The sequence below is a fragment of the Myripristis murdjan genome, chromosome 13 (genome assembly GCF_902150065.1).
Source record: "Myripristis murdjan chromosome 13, fMyrMur1.1, whole genome shotgun sequence".
In the NCBI taxonomy this organism is placed as follows: domain Eukaryota; kingdom Metazoa; phylum Chordata; class Actinopteri; order Holocentriformes; family Holocentridae; genus Myripristis; species Myripristis murdjan.
Window position 1 is genome coordinate 14,188,860 of NC_043992.1, and position 22,275 is coordinate 14,211,134.

Consider the following 22,275-nt stretch of genomic DNA (forward strand, 5'->3'; position numbering starts at 1 on the left):
CACGACACCCATTGATTTGCATTGTCATCGTAACAGTATTGCCTATGTCAGGTGCCATTCAAATCATGCTTAATGAGGTGCATCTGACATGCCTTCTCTCAGTTTGCACCTGACATCTTCATCAAAAATTGCTCAAGGTTCAACAGTTTAAGTAACCACATTCAGAGACAACATGAAATATAGCAACATGAATAAAGTACCATAGCATTAAATAGGCAAAGTACAGTATTAACATAACCATTTTGGTTGAGTCAGTGAGCAGATGCAAGTGTAATGATTAAATGGCATTTATAATACCACAAAGTATCTTTTTTTGTGCATTGGGAGACCCAGCCAACTCAGACTTGGGTAATGGGAATGGTTTGGGTAATGGTAGCCAAGTAGGAGGTGAGGGATGGCAGGATATTCTTGCTAGACCATGGACCATGACTCTGCACCCAGCAGAGTCATGGGTCTGATCTGATAACTGTCATACTAAACAGATCCACAGGATCACACAGTGGTTGTAGTGTGGATGAATTGAGATTGATCAACAATACCTATTAAATAATATTGGGCATTATTTGTAATGCGTACTTAACTGTTGCAGCCGAGCTCATAATTAACTGTTTAAAATAGCCATTATTGACAAAAGGCGCAAATGGACTCATGGACCAATGCTTTAATCTAATATTTTTAGGGGAATAAATAGGATTACTTTTAAAGCTTTTTTGGAAAAACATTTATAACATCACCTGAGTAGGTCAGAAGAAACAGAAAAATGAGATGGAAATCACCAGCTAAAAGCTTTCAACACTCATATTCGTGAATTGGTTTTCTGCCCTTGTCTGTGGACAGGGCTCCAGCGTGTGACCTATTAGGTCGCATATGCGACCTACTTTTTTTAAGGTGCGAGTTAAAATTTAATTAGGTCGCGCCGGTGCTACTTGCAGGAGGACGAGTGAAAAAAAATATTTTTTTTCTCTCATCACTCCCGTGGCTATGTTAGTGCAGTAATGGTTGTGGTTGATAATAAAAAAATTAGGCTACTTTCTGGCTCATTCCCGCGACTCCTATCTCTCCTCTCTCTCGCTCCCCGTCTCTGCCTGCCTGTCTGTCTTAATGCGTGACGTGCACAGACGTACACGCGCGTGTACACGCAGCGCGCTCACTGAATGATCACCGACGATCCCGCTAAAAAAAAAAAAAACTAAACAAAGAGGATGAAGCGTCTATCGTTGATTATTTTAAGAAAAAGAATGTGTCAGGAGGCTGTTGATGCTGGAGGGTCTGAAAATAGGGAAGCGACAAGCGAATTTTGGACTCGGAAACCGAGTCGAAAAGGCAAAGAAACCTTCCAGGCTACAGCAGCGCACTGACATAGATTGAGTAATAAAGTGAAGAGGTGCCACTCCTCTATTTTCACTGGCTAACAGCAGCACACTGGCTTAGCTTGTCTATTCAAAGAAGAGGTATCACTTCGTCTTATTTTTCAATCTATGTTATCACGTGCATACTACTGCTCATTCATTGGTAGCTGAATTGTTAGGTCTGTTTGATAAGCAATTTACATTGTTAAAACAATAATTTAACATATTGTTACAGTAAAAAGTACTCTGTCAACCCTCAGGTGAAATAATTACTGATGCATCCTCTTGTCATTTTTGTTCAATCATTAACAACATATAATTTCCTGGTTTTATAGAAGTATTGGATCGGGACTCGGTATCGGCAGATACTCAAAATCAAATGACTCGGACTCGGGGGCAAAAAAAAACGTGATCAGGACATCCCTACTTTCATTTTTATGTTTTGTTTATATGAAGAAGATGATCTATTTTGTACTGCTGCTGCAGAGAAATGTAAACTTCAAATTGCAATATTTTGCAGACAAGTTTGGGTCATTTTTAATCTTTAAATTTCATTAACATGATAAGGTCGTGCATTAATAACACGCTATACATAGAAAAATATGGTGCTACCTAATTTCTTTTGGTGCTACTAAATGAAAAGCTAGGTGGCACCAGTGCTACCTGTGAAAAAGTTAGTCTGGAGCCCTGTCTGTGGATGTTTTATATTTCTATAGTAGAAAACATGGAGCTTTTTGTGCTTTCTTTTTCAGCCCTATTTACAAGCTGTCAATTGTTCAAAGGGCTGGGCACCATGTTTTGGGAAGTTTAGGTTCCTAATTTTAGGAAACTGCAGGCTGAGAGCATGTCTGGAGGTGTGGTGCAAGATATATTTGGAGCTTTATTTATGGTTTCTAGCACCAGGGTTTGCATTCAGGAATGAAAGGAGCGAGAGAGCAGCAGAGCAGAAATCTACCCAGGACTCCTGAGTAGGTAATTCATCTCTGTGCCACATCGGCCTGCCATGCGTCTCTTTATTGTGCAATTTAATGACTGCACTGATGGCCGGTCTATTCAGCCAAGGCTCATACACAGCTCAAACTCTACAAGAGGCATGATTGGTTGCCTGGAAATGTATTGTGGTTTGAAAGAGAGAATGTGACAGTGTTAGAGGGGGAGAGGGAAGATTTAAGGCAGAAAGAGATTGAGGGCTGTTGTCTCCCTTGGGCCTCTACTGATAAATGGTTTACCCTCCCTTCCCTCAAACAGTCATTAAAGATGTCAAATCATTAAAAGCTGCACTCCTCCATAATCCTCCCTCCCTCCCTGATGCGAAACATTTTCTGCCAGCCCAGCTGGCCTCTCTTTCCTCTTGTTGAGCATGTTAAATTGCACTCCCAAGTGTGTTGGAGCTAAATAGAAGCTGGGCCTCAATCACTGTGCAGTGATTGTCCTTTTTAATTAGTAGAGGAGAATAAAATGGCAAGGTAAGGATTCTCATTACCCACTTATGCTGTATGTGAAAGTACAATAAAAAAGCAGTAAAAAAAGATTCTTAAAAATCTATACAAGATTTTATATAATGGGTAATGTGCAGTTTCTAGCTCTACTACACAAGAATATAATGGTGTTTGAATGTTTGTACCACATAAGGATATAGTGATGTTTGACCACAGAAGAATGCCATTTGGACAAAAAAGGATCTTGCTTTTCCTAGTCATTTATTGCATGCAAGTGAAAATATGGATTTGTTAAATGCAAAGGAAACCTCGCTGTGAGGACTGCCCCGTCAGCTGTGTTTCTGCTCAGATACCTCTCTTGTCGTCAGTAACACTTCTCAGATGGCGCTGTGTAGATTGTGGATATTGATTTGACCTCTCACTCCGAGTAGCTGTGACCTGAGTTGTCCCACAGTGTTTCCACTTTGGATCCCTGATGACCTCAGACATCACAGGGGAGCTATACATGGGCAGAGTGGTAGGACACGGATGCTGAGGAGCAAGAAGACATTGGCCTGAAGCAAAGGGCTTTGGGATATGTTCCCTACTCGTCTGTACCCAATGTCCTGCTTACCTGAGATGATATAACTCAGCCATTCAATAATCACAATCCACCAACCATCTGTTAAACAAATAGAATTATATGATGTTGTCAAAACATAGTCAGATCCACGTATTACTTTTATTTTTACCCTGTGGATTACAGCGCTTCCAGCTATTATTGCAGCCTTTGACATAAAGTGCCCTCGACTTTGCTTAGAAAGACCCTATCAGAGCTGGTCTATGTTGCCATGGTAACATTGGCAGGGATGCTGTAGTGTTTGAAGATGAATATTTCTATAAATTTTTTGATCTTTGGTTCCTTTTCTCCCAAAGGTGGTGTTTTGCACATTGATCTACATTAAATTGTTTTGCAGTGAATGAATTTGTTGAACTGTAAAACATTCTAATAAACACAGTACTGTCTCTTCAGAGACCTTGAGATGTTGAAAGAGGGCTGCTACGCGGCTTTTTTCATTAAGTGAGAGATTCCACATGGCCCCTTAGACAGCAGACATTCAGTCATTTTACAACCTTGTTGCTATCCAAACCACCCTGTACCAACTCAGCCCTGCTTTCACCGGGAAACAACTTTCCTCTTATTGCTCATTTGACTGTAATTGTTGTTGAGTCGAGGCCCCCTTGTCAACTGTTGGGGAGGAAGTAGGACTGGTGGTTGCTATTAATCAGTGTTGATATCTCATTTGTGCTAATCACTTGAACTTTCCCAAGGCGCGCCCAGTAACATCTGGATACGCAGCAGGTGGATAAACTCCTCCATTAAAGCTCCACCAGCCAGAGAAGAGCAGGCAGAGCTTTGAGTGCTTAACTCACTAGATGAAATGTTAGAGGTGGACTTTAGCATGTTAAACCTGAAGCTTGACGGGACAGGACTATCTGGGGAATAGATAGATAGATAGATAGCCAGGGCAATTCAAGAAATATGACTTCATCCACTATTGGTGACAAGAGGCAGAGGTACCTTTTTATGTTTTGGTTTGTGTTTGTACCCTCTTAGGAGTTTTGGTTGTGTGTGTCTCAAGTAAGGATGTTTATGAAAAATCAATGGATTGATTATTGTTTGTATCATGTTGATCATGCTTAATGATCAAACTATTTGATTTTATATTTAAATTGTGGCATTCAACAAATTGTTTGTGCAGGCACTACTTCAGAGGGGAAATGCCACTGAAATCACCCACAAGAGAGCTATTAGGCTACATCTGACCACCAACACATCCTGCAACCCGACTGCATGTTATGAGGCCTGTAGCAGAGGGTGCACTGGTGGCGGCAAGTCACTGTAATCACATTACTGTGGTGAAATTTGATAATGTAATGTTGCCTCACTCAGCCGTTAGACTATGACTGTCAGCCAATCAGATGAGATCAGACCACTACTAAATTAAGGTAAAAATGTAGCGCAATTTCTGGCACACAACTACGTGCTTAATATGCCAGTTTAGAGTTAACAAGATTACGACATTCTGCCTTGAAGCAGAATGTCGTAATCTTGATGTGTGGATAGCACATACCGTATTTCCCCAATTAATCGCCGGGCCGCAAATAGCCGCCTGGTTCTTTTAAACACCTGGGGTCTGCACCCATTTAAATTCGATTATTTGCATTATATTGAGGTAAACCCAAAATAAGGCTATTCACCTTATTTTTGCAGAAATAAACAGTTAGCCACACAATAACTGTGCGGCACTTCCGTTTTCTGTCAAAATAAGAGAGGTAGCTAACGTTATAAAAAAGGGTGTACTGTATTGTACCATATTGTTAGTACTTTTGTACTAAGAAATATGTTGGACAGTAACTGTCATCAGAATAATGGCCTGGTGCAGGTCTGTGCAAAAATAAATAAAGGCCTGCAGCGAATATCCGCCTGGTTCTTTTAAACGCCTGGGTTCCAAGTTTATTTTGCGTATTAAATGCCGTCGATTCTGCAATATATATCAATATTTTGTTTCCCCAGAAAGTATCGATTTTTCAGCCGCGAGTATAGATGCATTAAGCCCCATTTGAATCCCCCGTGTTCTGTCTGGCACTCTGCTCGCCACCCATTTCCCCCGTTCGCGTTGCAGGAGAGTGATTAGGTCAGCCAGCCGCTAGTGTCGATGTAGAGCATTTCTAGCAAGTTACCCATCTAGATACTCTCTTTACACAGACGCCGACGTCTTTCTCTCCCTGTTTACGCAGTCAGAGCTAAGAGATTCAGGAGAGAGGCGGCGAATATAAATTATTTTTCAATCTATGTTATCACATGCATACCACTGCTCATTCATTGGTAGCTGAATTGTTAGGTTTGTTTGATAAGTAATTTACATTTTTAAAATAATAATAATAATACTTTAACATATTTTTAAATTATTGGAATCAAGCCAAATTAATTTTCTCATTACATCTTTGATTAATTTTGTCCAGCATTTGCAAACTGTAGACTCTCTGTCCAGTCAGAGCCATATATTCTGTAATTGATCGATGCTTTCAGTTTTCAGTTCAGTTAATTCAATCCAAGTCAATGGAACACTCACAAGATGTCACCAAAATCACTCTGTCCCTTTAAAATCTTTCAGAAAATGAACGCCGAAATGTACGTCTCATCAAGCCCTACAAATCACGCGCTGACACCCCCCCTCTAAAACCAACAGGAAGTCCGCAATTTGCGTTGGAATGTTCACGTTCTCACCCAAAATTCCGCTTTGCAGAAAATCTATCTCCTCCCAGGGCGTAAATGGCAGCGGCTTGAAAATTTAACAGATGACAGAGGACACAGTGCTGAACAAAAGTTGCTAAAGATTCCGTCACTACTCGATTCGTTTGGATTTTATAAGCCCTCAAAGTCAGAGTGGCCAGAGCCAAAACCTCATTTTTTTCCCATGGAGTTTGGTGTGCAGAGGCTGACACTTGGCATTAATTAAGCCCCTGGAGTCTAAAGTAAAAGTCTGACAGCTTTGAAAACTATGCAGATGGAAAGAGGACAAAAATTCCTACAAAAATATGTAGTTTTGATGTGGATTGGACCAAGTTTGTGGGAGTTGTGAAGAGTTTTCAAACGTTTTTGACTCTGGTGTGCTCTGCTCTGCACTCTGCCTGGTCATGTGACTCACTCTAGCTGCCTCAGGAATGCGCAATACACACCCATTGTAAGAGCTCAGAGGGAGCAGAAAACACGGGCGAGGGCCCGTCCAACGCTGCTTGCAGCTTTAATTTTTTTTTGTTTTTTTGTTTTACATAGATGCATCCCAACAGAATTGTTGCATCGATTTCTCCTAATGGCAGACATAACCAGCAAATCCCAGGCAGAGCACGCCACTCCATTGCTTGTTAATGTTTGAAGAGGAGTCATCTTAAAATTTGATGAACAGTAGGATTGCACCAGCTCATGAATATTCAAAAGAATAGAGGTCTCCCCTCTTCCATCTTGTTCCTTTGTTCCTTTCTTTCTTCCATACTCTCTCTCCTTCTGTGTCCTCTGTTTGAATGGCTTCATCTTAGCATGAGGCTGAACTGGGCACAAACCAACAGTTTTTCTCAGTAGAACCATAACCACTCCTGGAGTGGCACTCAGCATTTATAATGCAGCAGATTATGCCAGACCATGGCTTGCCGTTGTGCTAAAGAGCGTTTAATGTTAGCGCCCTACACACCATGTGTCCCAACTACCACACTTTTGTTATTAAGAGTACCTATCACTTGGCCGCTGTAAACAAAGTGTTTTGAGATATGACACACAAGACACACATATCTGCTGTTTATGTTGTTAAGTTATCAAACAACTCTCTTCAAATTTAAGACTTCTCCACCAATGAGCAGTTTGAGCCGCACATGTCCTTGCATCACCCTAATCAAAAATCCTCTTTTTGATGCTTTTCTCTACAGGAAGTGGCCAGAGCTTTGACATTGTGACCTGTGACCTGTTGACTTGGCAGAGATGCAGTTTTGTCAGGACGCCTACTCTCAGATGGATTAAGAGGTTCGCTCCCCACCCCACTGCCAACCCTGCTCATGCAGTATTCATTACATACTTCAACACTGCCTCCATTGTCTTTTTTTATCAGCCATTCCAGCTCCATTCAAACTCAGGAGCTGGCCAAAGCCTTGCATGTTGTGAAATGATATAGGTGGTGAAAGAGACTGCTTTCTGTTCATTCAGCCCAGAATAAATACATAGCAAATGTAGCAAGTGATATGCCTTTGTTTGAAGCTGACAATAAAATATACACCTGGCAGTGGCAAATGGTTGATTGTTCATAAGGCGATGACAGATTCACTAATGAGTCATTTCAATGATTGACCTCAATTCTATAACCCACTTCTGAGAAACCTGATCAGACTGGTTTGGGTTTACCTGCAGGCAGGAGGAAACAGATCCATGGGTACTGCTAAATATTTCAAGAGGGCCTTGTCAAAAAGCAGTTGATAGGTACCAAAGGCTTAGAGATTTGGCTAAGGTTTCAGCCTATGGAAACCCGCGTCACTAACCTAATTTTCACAATACAGTGCAGTTCCAAAGTACAATACAGAATAATCTAAAACTGAAGAGAGTATTTGTAAGTGGGACAGCACTGACAAATGTCTCATTCAATGCTGAGAGTTATAGCTACCTGCTACTTTAGTTATACACCAACCAGTTTTTCAGCGCAACACTCTTTGATGTTGGTAAAAGGCAGTGGTTCAACTTGCTGCATAATCTATTGATTAATCATATGAGTTGAAGCTGTGTCAGCTCTGCACTGTGCTATCTGTACACAAGAAAAGTAGCAGTTGGAGAGGAGTAGTTGTATGTTATGTGGAGAAAAGACAAGTTATCAGTATATGACCTCTAACCTTAGCTGGGTTTCATGAATAGCTTGTGTGTATGAGAGAGAGGGTGTGAGTAAGAGACTTGCAAAAAGTTGGCAACTGGAGCCTGTAGCAGTTCCAGTGGCACTACTGCCAGTAGCTACTTTGCAGCAACAACAAGCCTATTGTCTCTGTATGCTGACTTCAGGTGAACATGGTAGCCGTACGACTAGGATTTTCCTATCGGGATGCTGCCAGTTAGGATGAACCCAATAACCTTACTTCCCTGTCAGTCTCCCTGTTGTTAAGCCTAATATATTAGAAAACTCACAATAAAGAGCCTCAGCCATATTGATAGGAAGAATAGTAACAGCTTTGCCCATAGCAGTTGGATATCCACTGTTGAAGAATGACAAGAATTTTCTCTGGCTTCATTCAGTTCAACTTATAATACGTACGTGGCCTGTTTTTATAATCACTTCAATGTGCAAAGCAACTGTTGATGCGGTGGGAATGTATGTGCATGCTGTCATGAAAGCATGACACAGATGCGAGTCAGCGCTAAAGCAGCCAGTAGCCTATCTTGCCAATTTTCCAGTCTCACTCAACAGCTTTGCTCAAATAGGAGGCTGTTGTGTACTGCCCTTACCAGACTACTGAAGCCAGTATCCAAGGATATTCAGGAGTTCAGTGTATTGATGCATGGGGCTTTGTTAAAGCTGCACCAGAGATGTATTAGTTTTTTCCATTTAAAGCCACATCCATTTTACCTGCGTAAATGATAAAGCAGGGCTACAGTGGAGATTAGCATCTCCTCTCCATAGATGAACATTTAAGAATTTGACCTTTTTATTGAGTGTTTTCAAACACTTGCAAGGTTTTAGTCATTGCTACAGGACCAGATTTTGCTTTGATGTCCAGGTTTTGGTTCCAAAGAGACTATAAACACGTGAAAATTTAGACATGAATGAAAGTGGAACGGAGCCACAGAGAGGCTTATATTAATATAAATAGGTAGAATTTTACTCTAAACATAGCGTTGATTCCCACCCCTCGGTAGAAAACACTTTTCCCCTCATGGATGAACAGAGACTTTGGGCTACACAGTGCTAGGCATCTCCAGCTTATGGGTGTGTCTTTGTCAATAGAGCAGGAAGTCAATTGGACAATTGGTCTGTTATTGACCAGCCCCTCGACCCACAACCCTTGCTGGCCAGACATTTCAGTCTGCACTTTGCAAAGTCAAGCATCCACTCTGTGGGAATGAGTGGTGAAAATCTTCAAGTTTGGAACTGTTCAACATGTGCCGCAAAGCAAAGCAACCACCTACCAGCACCCTGTACTGTTCTGTTATGTTTGCTGTTGGCAGTTTTCCCCTTGGCATAAGGTCTTGGAGTCAAGACAAGGGACACCATTATTTTGTAATCAAGACGTTGACAACACATATTCACAGTGCCTTCATTTCCAAGTTAGGTTTGTAAATTACAAACACACAAACTAGCAACATTCTGATCAGCAATAGACCTTGGAGTCATTAATACAGTCAGTGAATAGACACCAACATCTGTGGTCTTGGTCAGTATTTTATAAAAACAAATGTATATACATTGTAGTCCAGTAATTTTCTTTCTTTCTTTCTTTTTTTTTTTTCTCGCTTTGTCGTTGTAGTTAAGTACATATGACAGAAACTTGTTAATGTGAAATGTAATCGGTTTGTTGCGTTGTCAAATCTTATTAACTTCTTGGCATTGCACAGTTAACATGTTTCATGTACCAGTATCTGTGCATTCCTAGTTTTCACAAAGTTGACAAATCAATGCATCTTTTATTCAAAAGCAAAATTAACTCTTAAAAATTTTCAGAAGTAGTCATTATTATGATTATGACTATTACTATTATTATTGTTGTTGTTATTATCTATTTGTATAGAAAATGCCACAATTCAGAGCAATGTATATTTCATAACTTACTAACCCTAACCCAATTCTCAGTTCATCCTGTCTTCATATCTGTTTGTTCTTTGAGTCAGCATTTATCTTCTAATCATCACCCTGCTTTCTGCCTTCCCTGTCTGTTTCCCCATCCCTCTCTTGTGTGCGTCTGTACCTATGACCTCCAGCCTCATTAGCTTTTGCATATCTACTTCCTGGAGCGGGAGTCAGACTGCTGCATTGAAGTCTTTTTTTTTTTTTTTTTTCCCTCCTGATCTCAATCAATAAGCGTGCCCTTTTTAAACTGGTTAAGTGCAGTGCACACACTGTACACACTAGAACTCAAAAGTACAAGTTACTTTGCATTGTAATATTGTTCTCTGTGCATGAGAAACATGTATCACATTTACATTTATAAAACATCTTACAATAAATTGGGAAGCAAATTTAAATGAAGGGAAAAAAAACAACAACGTATTTGATGTAATAGAAGCTAGCTTAGCCAATATATCACTTACTCCAGTGTGCTTGTGGGGGGTCTGTAGAGGAGTTTTAGAATGGAGTTTTTTTGCAGACACAGCAAGCACTGCATTATGTAATTTGGCTTTTATTAGATTTTGGTAAAACACTGTCGTGGTGTGGCCACTGGCTAGGATTTTTTGCCGGAAACAGTAACTTGAGGGTTTTCTCATCCTACTTTCTCTACTTTCTGCACAGCTGGCATCTTCGGATTTGCTGTAAGGTGTTTGTGCTATAACTGCATTTAGAGCAGATAAGAGACTTGTAATGAGGGTATAAATGACCAATAAAAAATGTAGACAGTACTAGCTTACTACAGACTAACTAGGCTATATTTTTTTTCCTGATTTGTGTTTGCAATGCCTACTGGAGGTGTAGAAAACCACCCAAAAACCTGGACACCGGGAGAGAGGAAAGGGCGTGGGCACTCACTACGCATTTCCCCCTCTCCTGGTGACAGAATGAAATTCCACTACTTGGAAATAAGCCATTTTAATGGAAACTATGCGTCTGAGTTGTTACTGTTGCTTGAATTTGGCGCGATCAAGAACTACAGTTGTATTAAGAGACAAAAAGAAACACTTTGATATTTGGAAAGCTCAGGATGTGTTGCATTGAGAGACCCTCGGACTGTATTGTTTTGGAAATACACTGATTCTCCAGCACCTGCAGCACCTCCAGTTCCCACATCCATACTGCAAATTCTTTCATGTGATGTTTTGGTCCGACGGGGGGCCAAGGTAGGCTCAGCGGCCTGCTGGACTTGTAACACACTAGGGGAAACCCTGCTTATAGTATGTCTAGCTATGACCTACTCTTTTGTGGTTTAGTTTCCTGCTGCCCTCCTATCAAAACATGGCAGCCCAGCTGCAAGCATCAGCCATCAGTGTGGGTGGGTGTTGTTCAATCTATTATGAATGTGGTGAGTGTGCGTTTTTGCACAGTTGAAAGCACCAGTGTATTTTTCTTGCTCAAGTTGATTTGGGCAAGTTATTCCTTTAAGGTATGTGGAATTTAGTGTAAGGCACTCCTAAGAGTGAGCAGCCCTCGCATGTGGAGAGGAATGTTTCTCTGCATGTGTTGGGAGGGGGCAGCTAGCTAGGAGGGCTTTCTTGTCTCCCAGGGGAGAAAGATGAGAGGGAGAGAAGCATAGATAGATAGGCAGAGAGAGGGGGGATGGTGGCAGAACCAAGTGGAGAGGTAGATGAGCAAAGCTGCAGAAGGGAGCGGCTGAGTATGCTGTCATATCTAAGCTTATCATATTAAAACAGGATCCTTATCTTCACAGTAAATCATCACAGTCTCACAACTGTGCCCTCATTGCTTACTTAAAGGCTTCAGATACCTAATATGGGTCTTTTTAGTTGGTAAAAAATACTTATCTGACATTGTGAGTGCTGCTGGGCAGATGGACAATTCAGAATCTCCTGTTGCTCCATAGCCCATTATGCTCTGCCTTTTCCTCTTTCTGTAGCAGCTTTTCAGTAACAACAGCTAGCTTTGTAACAACCATGGTAAATGTGTGGTGCTGTGGCAACCAGCAAAATCTCATGCCAGGTTTTTTGGGGTTGGGAGGTAGTTGACACACTGTTTTTATTATGTTTGTCTGCAAAAGAAAATGTCTAAATGCAGTTTGTGTTCTGTTTTTGAAACTCCACTTTTCCTCACTGGGTCCGCTGTCCTCTGTCCAAGGCTGTGAAGAATAGTGGAACTGAGCTGTTAATCTACAAATGTGGGAGACCCATGTGTGCCCACGCTTCTTTATCTCACTCCTCTTCTTGCTTCTCTGGAAGCAGAGAGAATGAGAGTGCATCTGTGAGAGAGTGGGTCATTTACTAATGCTTGGGAAAGACTTTCATCGTGCTCGTCAAAAGGCCCTCCCCTTCTCCCTCCCTTTCTATCTTTCCTCTTCCCTCACTCCCTCCAGCGGCTGTTTTCCTGTCTTAGCTGGAACTGGAGCCAGGCTGTTATCCCCATCTCTGCGTCACAAGCAGGAACTCACCGAATTACCAGCATACACAATCACGCATGTACTTTGTGTCTCTCTCTGCCCTGCACTTGTCTGGCTCTTGCCTGTGTTCTGACCCTGGTTTGGACTATACACTGAGGAGGGAGTCTTGGCCACTTGGTTACTGTGTTTGTGTTAACAGTGTTGTGTGAGAGCTGCCGGCCTGTCTGGAGAACTGCTTTCTTGGTAAGATGTCTCTGTTCCCCTTTCACAGGACACTTCTGTCTCTAGTCCTCTTGTGCTTCTTTCTGTCTGGCTGTGACGATTCCCAAGCTCTGAGTGTGCTTTACAGCTTTTAGTGTCTGCATGTGCCAAAACTCTTAATGTCTTCGATCCTGTTGTCTAAAGTCAGGATATTTAACATATGTCAAATTCAACTAAATGTAGCACTTCAAAGTTTAAATTATATGTTGGTGGTATAAAAATTAGAGCTGCATGATATATTATTTTAGCATCGACGTTGCAATAGTTACATTACACATGTCAAATGAGGCAAATTAACTCAAACAGGTCATACATCTTTTTGCTGCTTGATACAAATGGAAACTGGCAAGGTTTTCATTTACCATGTCTAATCTACAAGAAAAGTTCATCTGATATAACATAATTTTGTCTAAGTTAAGGGTTCTTGGATGCAAGAACCAGGAGTTTGTTGGTAGTGACATGTATGCTCTGCATGCACAGCGATCAGTTTGCTACGTGCTCTGATGAAGGGGTGCACTTGATCACTCTGTCAAAGCAGGAACTAGTCACTGACCACAACCTGAAAATGAGCGCTGCCTAATTTGGTGGTTTGATAAACTGATCAAGTGCACCCCTTCACCAGAGCACATAGCAAACTGATCGCTGTGCATGCAGAGCCATGCATGAGATGTGGTTACTGCCACAGATGATTCAGTTACAAGAGGTGCTATTGAGTGCATGTATTCTCGTCATCAGAGGCTCCTTGTTCCAGTGCTGGATAAAAGATAAAAAGTTACTCTTACAGGGCAGGTCTGGGTGCTAATGTAAGAAACACATAAACACACAGACAAAACTTCCAGTATCCATATCTAACTGATGGCATATAGATAAGTTTGTTTTTTTGAGTTTGAAAGTTACGCCATCCGGCATGCCGCAGCTGGTATGTATGCTTCATCAGCTCTGCTATCAGCTTGGTGCACTCTTAGCTTGAGTTTAGCTTTCCCATGTGTACCTGCATGTTAAGACTTAGAACTTTTTGGTCACTGCTTCAGCCTGCCACCCCGTGTCCCCCAGCGTAGCTGTAGCTGGCCTTGTTCTTTCAGTGTTGTATTTCACTCTGGGTGGCTGACTGGCTGGAGAGTGAGACATTATTAGAGAAGCTATGTATTGCGTTTCATTGCTGCTACGTTAGGCAGCAGTCAGGCCTGACTCATTAATTACACTTGGCCTGACCATTTGGGAGTCCAGAGTTGAGTAGCCCTATGTCATTTCACTAGTGAGATAAAGTGTGCTTTATTATGTGAGTGCAAAAGGCCAAATCTTTCCTAAACATGTGGAAATATTTCAATTTCTGTGTTTTGACCAGGCCTGTGGCCAGTGTTTTCAGCAGTGTTACTCATTTCAAAATTAATTTTAGTCCTCCCACCAAGGGTGGCAATTTGTTACTTTTATTTGTATTGTTACCGTTATAGTCCTTAAATTGCCTTAAATTTTGTATCCTCCATTAACTTCAAACATCAAGCTTACTTAATTGCCACTTTTGACAGTGATCATCCTTTTGCTTGATGAAATCAGTATAAAAGAAATTGAATTTTTTCCACATGTTTAGAAAAGATTTGGGATGTGGGTGGAATATATTTTCAGGCTATTTGACCTCAGTCATATTTAGAGGTTGGGAGGCCATAAGAATAACCTGTTGTTAGACTGGAAACAACTGGCTGGAGGAGGGTGTGGTAGTGGGCTTTGCTTTTTTTAAAAAAAAATAAGCATAAAACAGATTCATACAACATCATCAAACTTTGTGTCTATAAGCAGACATAAAAAGCGGTAAGCCCTCCATTAATGGCCCAGTCAGCAACATTGAAGGTGATGAAGAGCTTGTTTCTAGTTCAGACATATACAGCGCTACCAGTTTATCCAGAATTTGGCTCAATGGTAGAAGGGTAGCCATAATGGACTGAGAAAATGCAGTGACCTCGAGTAACCTTCTAATATTGTGGTAATCGACTAAAATGCCCGAGAATTTCAACAGGAAGATGATACGTCCCATTTCAGGTACAGTTGTAAAAATATATGCATCTCCTGATGTGAAACAAGTCCGTAATGGGGCATGAAAGAATTTAGGTTTTCATGAAAATCTGAGTAATGCCCAACCACACTGGTCTTGAGCACAGCTATCATCACACCCTCACAATAGCTCACCTGCCATGTTGCTGTAACAGTCATCCAAATCCCCACCTACTATTTCGCCTTTTGTGTAATATTGCACAATTCAAACCCTTACATTTGTATCTGCTCTCCCCTCCATCATCGTCCCACATATGGTTTCTTTTAGGTTTCATATAGTCAAACCTATGGCCTGAATTTTGGCTCCATCGATCCCCGCTGGCAGCCCGTGAGCTGTGGCTCAGATAACACAACAATAGCTGGGAATCCATTTACAATGGTGCATGCAGTCTCTGGACAGCAGGCCCTATGGAAAACGACAAGTGTGGTAGAGGTGGAGGGAGGAAAGAAAAGGGGGCACAATATGGATTATTGCGAGGGATTAAGTGGGGGAAGTTTGGAGGTTGGTGAAGTGATGATATGAGTGAGAGAAAGAAGGAATGATGGTGGTTGAAGGTGACTAAGGGAGGAGTGGGTAGAAATGATGCTTGGTCATGCAAGTTAATTTCAGACCATGGAAAGTGCATCCAAAATCTGAAAACACGCACAGGTGCAAAGGTCACACTCCATGTCTGGTTTCAATACACACACTGTAAATTTATTGCCCTGCCATCCAGACTTCTCTTTGACAGCCTGTTTATTCATCCAACCAGCTGGTAAGATAACCTATCAGTTTGTTACTGACTGAGAGAGAAGTTGTGTATACTTGCGTACATTTCCTATCCGTGTTGTCATTGCCCGCAGCTGATGTTCCATCACCAGCACACAGATAAGCGTATATGTGTGTGCGTGTCTTCAAAGTCCTGTCGTCACAGTCTGGGCTTTTGTGGCCTCAAGCCGTGTGTGTGTGTGTGTGGCCTTGTGTCAGGACTAGCAGCTCATATTTGATATGCTAACAACGAATGTCATGCCACCAGTGGCCTTCCTCATTTCACTGCTGAAGATAACAAGTTTACACTCTGGATGTAGGTCAAGTTGTATCTCCAAGAGCCCCAACCTGTTCTTTCCTCGCTTCCCATCTCGACCACTCCAAAAGGAGGAGGAGGAGAAAACCACTGGGCATTCATAAAGATCACCTTGGGTTAGAGAAATTGCATTAGTTTTGTCATCACCATTGTCTGTTCTGTTAAGTTCAGTCATTGAATTATGACTTAATCTGAAGAGGTGTCATTTCAAATGAGTTTTTAGTTTATTGACAATCACATCTTATTGTTTCCTGTCCAGTACTTTCCAGCAGAATTTCCTACCATGATCCAACACTTATCCGCCCTGTCCACTGTGGTCTTGCCTCTTCCTTTCTCTCTCCTTCTCTCTCCGTTGTTTTCCTTTACTTCTCTCTGCCTGTCAACTTGTTCAGTGACATCCCCTCATCAGCCCTGACCTCCCTCATAGCCAGCCTTTATTCTGTCCTTTCTCTAACCTTTAGTATTAATCAATCTCCTCTTCCTTTCCTCCTCTTCTCTCTCCCCCTCCTGTCTCTTCTACTTCTCTAACTCTCCCATATACGGTGAAGGGGACACGGAGTCTGATGGATTCGAGCTCTGTAAACACCAGATGGTGTGTGCACATCAGTGTCCTCTGTGTGGACACGTGTGTGAGCACACACATGAAAAACGCTTACTAGCGTACTCCTACATTAATAGGTGAATAGTCAGATTGACTTGAAGTGTTTTCATACACAACAGGCTGACTGCCACACAAATCCAGAAAGGTGTGGGTGTGTGATTCTCCAGGCCTGGCTGTTATGGTTGGACTGCAGCCATCTTTGTATGTCACTGACATATACTGGAGATGAGTGGGTCGATCTGAATCTCGGAGGCTCACTGAGACATCACTGATTTCTTCTTTTTCTCATCAATCTTGATAATCTGCAGCTTTCTGCAGCTCCACATCCCATTGTGTCCCAGTGTTTCCCTGCTAGGGGTTATCGCATGAGGAACCTCTTTGTGCGATAGCACTATAGGCTTGTATGTGCCTTGTATGTCTACATGCCCTTCCATTCACAAGCATTGACTGAGAGGTCCAGAGCCACTGTGATTACACCCTTATTTTCCCTGACTACATTATGCCTTAAGATGTATAGTCTGCACATCTCTAAAATGGCCTCATGTATCATTTCTGCCAGGATAAAGTAATTAATATGGAAATGGGGAACTTGTAGCATGATGTGTAGTAGCCACAAAAGGCAGCGGCTTCCAAATGAGACTGGTGTATAATTTTGTCAGTAAGTTTGTGCATAGACAGTAGTCAGGCTTGTATTTTTGAAATCGAAGAAGCAGCCGCTCCTTCATCGTTCTGTCATATACATTTTTCTTTCTCACTCACACTTCCCTGTCTGCAATGCAGGCATTTATTTTGTGAAATGTAAACATACTGGAAACTATTATGTCTTGTTGCATGACTTGTTGCATATTGCCCAAACCTGGTGAGCACTCTCTGTTGGGCTGCGCGGTTCATCAAATTGGCATATGAACATGGGCAGTATCTAAACTGTGCACAAAAATGGCATGATCAAAATGATTTGTCTCACATCGTCCTGTCATGTCTTTGTCACTCCTTTCCATCTTTACCCATTTCATGTCGTTCCCACACATCCCTGCTTGTGTGTATGTGTTTGTTGTCACATTCAAAATAGTCACATACATACACAGAGTTCAATACCAGATAACTGTTCTGTTCTGCTTTTTCTCTGAAGAACCATGTGCAGTCCTTTCCTGAGAAACTGAACACTTGGGGGGGGGGGGGGGGTTGCATAAAGGATAGAGGGTGATGGAGGGAGGGAGAAGAGTGGTGTTGGTACAGGAGATTCAGAACAGCTGCTGTTGACAAGGTCATACAGGGAAACTGGTGTGCAAGGGGCCGGCAAAGGAAATGGGGCAGCAGTCACGGTGGGGGTGTGTGGGTGGGGGGTGTTCTGATTGCCGTTCCAGCTCATAAACTGTACATGTAATGCTAACGCTTTTACTTTTGCAGACCTACAGAGAACAATTTACCATGTGTCAGTTTTCTTGGGGTGGACATTTGCTAAAAAGAGGGTGCACATCATGTCACACCATGCTCTGCAGGACCATGTTGCCTTCAAGTTTAGGGCTGTCCTAAACGATTATTTTTCGCATGATTAATCTATCAACTATTTTTACGATTAGTCGATTAGTCAAGTGATTAATGTGACCCAGTTTTACTAAAATTACTGTTAGGTGCGATGTATTAATGTGCATCGTTAAGTTTCGTCTCTTGAAGCAGCGGGGCGCAGTCAAAATTACCTAGTGTTGCTTTAACCCATTCATGCTACCGTGTTACCGTAAATTCGCGTTAGTTGGTAATTAGTTAGACTTAAAATTGTCCAGCTTTGACGTCTTTGACCGTCTTTTTGGCTGTTTTGTGGTGCCACTGCTGCCTTCTTCTCTGCCTGAAATGCTCGGACCTGGAGTCTTTGCCATTTTTTTCCACTTCTGTTCATGAACGTCAACGTCTGCTGTACGCTGTTTGCCTAAATTACGTTACGGACAACAACTTGACGGAATGTTGTACGTGTCGACGTATTTACGTCACCAACGTAATCAATTAAGTTGATTAATTGGGACAGCCCTATTCAAGTTTACCTATGTCTGTATGAGAGTGAGCATTTCATGACTCTTGTAAAACTCATACAGCCTGAAAAGCAGATTAGAAGACCTGACTACTCTAGTGAGACAGAGATATCCATGTTTGCAAAAGTGTGAGGTGAGAGGGGTAGGCGGTGAATAAGGAGACCACATATTTGTCATTTGTATGGTTTGTGTTGGTGAGTCTGTTCTTGTGGGCTTGTTGGCTGTCTGGTGAATGTGTGCGGTTGACAGCCTGTACACATTTCTAGGCTACTGCAACTTCCTTTTGTTTGGTGCATAGTTTTCAAAGTACTTTGACTGTATCCAGTGACACAAAAACACAGACGCACACACAGGGGAGAGACACCAGTGTGTGTCTATGCACAGATGCCTTGAGGGTGACTGTGTGACTGGTTACTGAGGAGGGAAAAAGTGCATTCTGTGACTTCAAGAGTGAGATTTTCATACTCCATTGTTTGCTCTGCTCTCTTCCCCCTTTTCTAGAGCACCAGCTGGAAGTTGGCATAGCAGCTTCTTGACGTTGGTTCATATGTTTCTGTCTCTCAGTATTCATACAGGCATACTTTTTAATGCAGAAAGCTTCTTGCTGTCTCATGACGTTGTTGTGTGAGCTAAGTGTGAAGTGTTGACATCTTTTTAGTAGTTCACTGAATGTACACTATATGGATGGTTTCTGCTTGGCTAGATTGATGGTGATTCACAGTGACTTACAAGTGATGTGTGCTATCTAAATCTGTAGAGAGATTATTGGTTTTGTCTTTGTTTTTTGTTTTTTTTGTTTTGTTTTGTTTTTTAATGCCATTAAAAACATATGTAAATATGGAAGTGCAGTAAGGTTGTGAAATCTATTATGCACCAGCTTCTGGCTGTTCTTAGCTACCTAGAATGGTTATCTTGGTGTCATTCGAAAGTTAAAGCTGCTGTAGGTAAGCTTTATTCAACATAAGTTTAAAGACACTGTGTAGCGAAACTCCCATTATATCGCAACAGATGATGTGTTGTGTAACAAAACAAAACAAAACAAAAAAGTATCTGGCTGTAATAATAATATTGATTAAAATAAAAACATTTGAACAAAATATCTCTCTCTCTCTCTCTCTTTCTCTCTCTCTTTCTCGCTCTCTCTCACTCTCTATGTATGTATGTATGTATATATATATATATATATATATATATATATATATATATATACACATACACACTACTCACAAAAAGTTTGGGATATTTGGGTTTTGGGTGAAATTTATGGAAAATGGAAAATGTTCACGCTACAGTGATATTATATCATGAAAGTAGGGCATTTAAGTAGAAGCATACACTGGTGATTTCCTCATCTCAAACAGTTTCTTGAAACAAAAGCCAACAACAGTGGTGGATATACCACAACAAAAAATGTCAGTGTCAATAACTTGTCATGTGCCCTTGAGCATCAATTACAGCTTGACAACGACGTCTCATGCTGTTCACAAGTCGACTTATTGTCTACTGAGGCATGGCATCCCACTCTTCTTGAAGGCCGGTCCTCAGGACATTGAGGTTCTGGGGTACAGAGCTCCGAGCCTCTACACGGTGACTCAGCTGATCCCATAGGTTTTCTATGGGATTCAGGTCTGAGAAAGTGCAGGCCACTCCATTTGAGGTACCCCAGTCTCCAGCAGCCATTCCCTAATGATACGACCTCGATGAGCTGGAGCATCAAACACTTGATGTGAATTTTGCCGTTAAACTCCTTGTTAGAGAACAGCAACTTGTGCAAAAAGTACTAAAACACTGAACAGTTGGACATGTGCATTCAAAAGTTTACAGCAGGTCACATTAAGTCCATCTGTAAAGGTTATAATGCATTTTAGGTTCATCCTGAAATTTCACCCGAAAGCCGAATATCCCTAACTTTTTGTGAGTAGTGTGTGTGTGTGTATGTATATATGTGTGTGTGTGTGTGTGTGTGTGTGTGTGTGTGTATGTATGTATATATATATATATATATATATGTGTGTGTGTGTGTGTATATGTGTGTGTATATATATATATATATATATATATATATATATATATATATATATATATATATATATATATATATATGTATATATGTGTATATATATATGTATATGTGTGTATATATATATATATATATGTGTGTGTGTGTGTGTGTATACACAGTACAGGCCAAAAGTTTGGACACACCTTCTCATTCAATGCGTTTTCTTTATTTTCATGACTATTTACATTGTAGATTCTCACTGAAGGCATCAAAACTATGAATGAACACATGTGGAGTTATGTACTTAACAAAAAAAGGTGAAATAACTGAAAACATGTTTTATATTCTAGTTTCTTCAAAATAGCCACCCTTTGCTCTGATTACTGCTTTGCACACTCTTGGCATTCTCTCGATGAGCTTCAAGAGGTAGTCACCTGAAATGGTTTTCACTTCACAGGTGTGCCTTATCAGGGTTAATTAGTGGAATTTCTTGCTTTATCAATGGGGTTGGGACCATCAGTTGTGTTGTGCAGAAGTCAGGTTACTACACAGCCAACAGCCCTATTGGACCTTTTTTTGTTAAGCACATAACTCCACATGTGTTCATTCATAGTTTTGATTCCTTCAGTGAGAATCTACAATGTAAATAGTCATGAAAATAAAGAAAACGCATTGAATGAGAAGGTGTGTCCAAACTTTTGGCCTGTACTGTGTGTATATATATATGTGTATATATATGTATGTATATGTATGTATATATATGTATGTATGTATGTATGTATATGTGTGTGTGTGTGTGTGTGTGTGTGTGTATATATGTATATGTGTGTGTATATATATGTATGTGTGTGTGTGTGTGTGTGTGTATATATATATATATTTATATATATATGTGTGTGTGTGTATATATGTATATGTATATGTGTGTGTGTATATATGTATATATAATTTTTTATTTTATTTATTTATTTTTTTTTTGCCACATCACCCAGCCCTAATTTCAAGTTAGTATGTATTTGAGGTTGCAAGCATTCAGGTCGCATGTGGGTGGGAGGGACTTAAAATAAGGACTGAAGTCCAGCAGGGAGCAAGGGGGGTAGTAGTTGTCATTTCACAGAAATTTTATAGAAATTTCTCATTCACCAAACTTGTCTACAGCAGGTTCAATTAAAAGAACATACGGGATCACTTTATACTTCTCTTTAGCAATCATGATTGTATCTAGGCTGTCTTAACCCATTTCACTTCCACTGTCGCTCAAACATTGTGGAAAAACTGCTCTGTGAAACATGAACTATCTGATAAGAAACATGTAACGCCGAACAGTGTAGATGATCATGCCTTGCCTATTTTTATTAACCTGTTTTATCTCCTGTTTTGAGAGTATTTTTGTGCATATTACGGTGTAAAGACACTTAGCCAGACTCCAGGGTCGTGGTGGAGTTCATGGGTGAATATTGTGCTTGTGGGTGAGTGTTTCAACACCAGTTTGAGATCTCTGTTGATTTTGGTCACATTTTTTAGTCTGGAAATATCGTTACTTTCTCAAAAATAATAAATCCTAAACAACCTTGCAATTTCAGACTGGTGGCTCTTACCTCACTTGTAATGAAAACCCTGAAAAAAAAGCTTGATTCTTGTTGCCATTGATGACAAATTTCTGTTCCAGTTTGTAGGGGAATAGAGGTGTTGAAGATGCCAAGTCATTCTGAATATGTGTA

At 40.9% G+C, this 22,275-nt stretch overlaps 1 protein-coding gene across 1 annotated transcript in view; it reads left to right on the forward strand.

Moving 5' to 3' along the window:
- The window catches only part of LOC115369839 (SPRY domain-containing SOCS box protein 4), a 65,368-nt gene that overhangs the window by 20,307 nt on the left and 22,786 nt on the right, over positions 1-22,275 (forward strand). The window contains exon 2 of the mRNA XM_030066530.1: positions 7,253-7,346. The gene's annotated coding sequence lies outside the window, so the exon portion shown is untranslated. The remainder of the gene's footprint in view (positions 1-7,252; positions 7,347-22,275) is intronic.